Source organism: Arachis stenosperma, chromosome 2, assembly GCF_014773155.1.
Source record: "Arachis stenosperma cultivar V10309 chromosome 2, arast.V10309.gnm1.PFL2, whole genome shotgun sequence".
Lineage (NCBI taxonomy): Eukaryota > Viridiplantae > Streptophyta > Magnoliopsida > Fabales > Fabaceae > Arachis > Arachis stenosperma.
In genome coordinates, this window is record NC_080378.1 from 47,104,979 (window position 1) to 47,108,694 (window position 3,716).

Consider the following 3,716-nt stretch of genomic DNA (forward strand, 5'->3'; position numbering starts at 1 on the left):
TATCTTCTCAATCATATCTTTTTAAAACTATATCTTTTCAATCATATCTTTTTAATCACATCTTTTTCAAAATAGTTTTCAATCATATCTTTTTTATTTCTAATTTCAAAATCTTTTTCACAAATCACTTTATTTCTTTCCCAATCATAGTTTTCGAAAATCATCAATCAATTTTTCAAAATGTTTTTAAAATCTTTTTAATTTATTTTCGAAAATTTCTTCCCCTCTTTTCACATCCTTCTATTTATGGACTAACACTCCTCCTCAATGCACAATTTGAACTCTATCTCTCTTGATAAGTTCGAATTCTTCTACCTCTTCCTTCTATTTTTCTTCTCCTCTGACACCTCAAGGAATCTCTATACTGTGACATAGAGGATTCCATATTTTCTTGTTCTCTTCTCTTTCATATGAGCAGGAGCAAAGACAAAAACATTCTTGTTGAGGCTAACCCTGAACCTGAAAGGACCCTGAAGCGAAGGCTAAGAGAAGCTAAACCACAACTCTCTGTAGAGGACCTAACAGAAATCTTCAAACAAGAAGAAGACATCGCAGCCGAAAACAACAATAATGCCAACAATGCAAGGAAGGTGCTGGGTGACTTTACTGCACCTACTCCCGACTTCTATGGGAGAAGCATCTCTATCCCTGCCATTGGAGCAAACAACTTTGAGCTTAAGCCTCAATTAGTTTCTCTAATGCAACAGAATTGCAAGTTCCATGGACTTCCATTGGAAGATCCTCATCAGTTTTTAGCTGAGTTCTTGCAAATCTGTGACACTGTCAAGACCAATGGGGTTGACCCTGAGGTCTACAGACTAATGCTATTCCCTTTTGCTGTAAGAGACAGAGCTAGGATATGGTTGGACTCACAACCTAAAGAAAGCCTGAACTCTTGGGAAAAGCTAGTCAATGCCTTCTTGGCAAAATTCTTTCCACCTCAAAAATTGAGTAAGCTTAGAGTGGAAGTCCAAACCTTCAGACAGAAGGAAGGTGAATCCCTCTATGAAGCTTGGGAAAGATACAAACAATTGATCAGAAAGTGTCCTTCTGATATGCTTTCTGAATGGAGCATCATAGGTATCTTCTATGATGGTCTGTCTGAACTGTCCAAAATTTCATTGGACAGCTCTGCTGGAGGATCTCTTCATCTGAAGAAGACGCCTGCAGAAGCTCAAGAACTCATTGAAATGGTTACAAATAATCAATTCATGTACACTTCTGAAAGGAATCATGTGAACAATGGGACGAATCAGAAGAAAGGAGTTCTTGAGATTGATACTCTGAATGCCATATTGGCTCAAAAAAAATATTGACTCAGCAAGTCAATATGATTTTTCAAAGTCTGTCTAGAATGCAAGCTGCACCAGGCAGTACTAAGGATGCTTCATCTAAAGAAGAAGCTTATGATCCTGAGAACCCATCAATGGAAGAGGTGAATTACATGGGAGAACCCTATGGAAACATCTATAATCCTTCATGGAGAAATCATCCAAATCTCTCACGGAAGGATCAACAGAGACCTCAACATGGTTTTAACAACAATAATGGTGGAAGAAACAGGTTTAGCAATGGCAAGCCTTTTCCATCATCTTCTCAGCAACAGACAGAGAATTCTAAGCAGAGCCACTCTGACTTAGCAACCATGGTCTCTGATCTAATCAAAACTACTCAAAGTTTCATGACTGAAACAAAGTCCTCCATTAGAAACTTGGAGGCACAAGTGGGTCAGCTGAGTAAGAAAGTTACTGAACTCCCTCCTAGTACTCTTCCAAGCAATACAGAAGAGAATCCAAAAGGAGAGTGTAAGGCCATCAACATGGCCGAATTTGGAGAGAAGAAAGAGGCAGCGATCGCCACTGATGAAGACCTCAAGGGACGTCCACTGGCCTCCAATGAATTCCCTAATGAGGAACCATGGGAATCTAAGGCTCACACTGAGACCATAGAGATTCTATTGGATTTACTTCTGCCATTCATGAGCTCGAATGAGTATTCTTCCTCTGAAGAGGATGAAGATGTCACTGAAGAGCAAGTTGCTAAATACCTTGGAGCAATCATGAAGCTAAATGATAAGTTATTTGGTAATGAGACTTGGGAGGATGAACCCCCTTTGCTCACCAAAGAACTGGATGACTTGACTAGGCAGAGATTACCTCAAAAGAGACAGGGCCCTGGGAAGTTCTCAATACCTTGTGCCATAGGCACCATGACCTTTGAGAAGGCTCTATGTGACTTAGGGTCAAGCATAAACCTCATGCCTCTCTCTGTAATGGAGAAAAAAAGCTAGGGATCTTTGAGGTACAAGCTGCAAGAATCTCAATAGAGATGGCAGACAACTCAAGAAAACAAGCTTATGGACTTGTAGAGGATGTTCTGGTAAAGATTGAATACCATTACATCCCTGCTGATTTCATAGTCCTAGAGACTGGGAAGTGCATGGATGAATCCATCATCCTTGGCAGACCCTTCCTAGCCACAGCAAAGGCTGTGATTGATGTGGATAGAGGAGAATTGATCATTCAAGTGAATGAAGAATCCTTTGTGTTTAACGCTCAAGGATATCCCTCTATAACCATGGAGAGGAAGCATGAAGAGCTTCTCTCAAAACAGAGTCAAACAGAACCCCCATAGTCAAACTCTAAGTTTGGTGTTGGGAGGCCACAACCAAATTCTAAGTTTGGTGTTGAACCCCCACATTCAAACTCTAAGTTTGGTGTTGGGAGGTTTCAACATTGCTCTGAGTATCTGTGAGGCTCCATGAGAGCCCACTGTCAAGCTACTGACATTAAAGAAGCGCTTGTTAGGAGGCAACCCAATGTTATATTTATTCATTTTCCTTTGTTATTTTATGTTTTCTCTATGTTGATGATCATGTGAAGTCACAAAATCAATTGAAAAAGCAAAAATAGAATGAAAAATAGAAAGAAAAATAGCACACCCTGGAGGAAAACCTTGCTGGCGTTTAAACGCCAGTAAGGGCAGCAAATGGGCGTTTAACGCCAGTCTGGCACCATTCTAGGCGTTTAACGCCAGAAAGGGGCACCAGACTGGCGTTTAACGCCAGGAATGGGCATCAAGCTGGCGTTAAACGCTAGAAATGGGCACCAGCCTGGCGTTTAACGCCAGGATTGGCAGAAAGAGCAATTTTGCTCGCCACTTGGTGCAGGGATGAACTATCCTTGACACCTCAGGATCTGTGGACCCCACAGGATCCCCACCACTCTCTCTCTTCTTCACCATTCACCAATCACCTCAACACCTATTCCCCAAAAACTCCTCACCTATCAAATCCCACCATTCTCTTCACCACTCACATCCATCCTTCATAAACCCCACCTACCTTACCATTCAAATTCAAACCACTTTCCCTCCCAAACCCACCCATACATGACTGAACCCTACCCCTCTCTCCATTCCTATATAAACCCATCTTCACCCCCTCATTTTCACACAACCTACACACTACTTCTCCCCCATGGCAGAAAATCAAAGCCACCTCCATCTCCTCTATTTCTTCTTCTTCTACTCTCCTCTTTCTTCTTTTGCTCGAGGACGAGCAAACCTTCTAAGTTTGGTGTGGTAAAAACACTGCTTTTTGTTTTTCCATAACCATTTATGGCACCTAAGGCCGGAGAAACCTCTAGAAAGAGGAAAGGGAAGGCAAAAGCTTCCACCTCCGAGTCATGGGAGATGGAGAGATTCATCTCAAGGGT

At 41.6% G+C, this 3,716-nt stretch overlaps 1 non-coding gene across 1 annotated transcript; it reads right to left on the reverse strand.

Moving 5' to 3' along the window:
* Positions 1–953: 953 nt before the first annotated feature.
* Positions 954–1,061, reverse strand: LOC130964743 (small nucleolar RNA R71). The gene has a single exon (XR_009080819.1). It is a non-coding gene; the product is annotated as a small nucleolar RNA R71 (small nucleolar RNA).
* Positions 1,062–3,716: the final 2,655 nt, after the last annotated feature.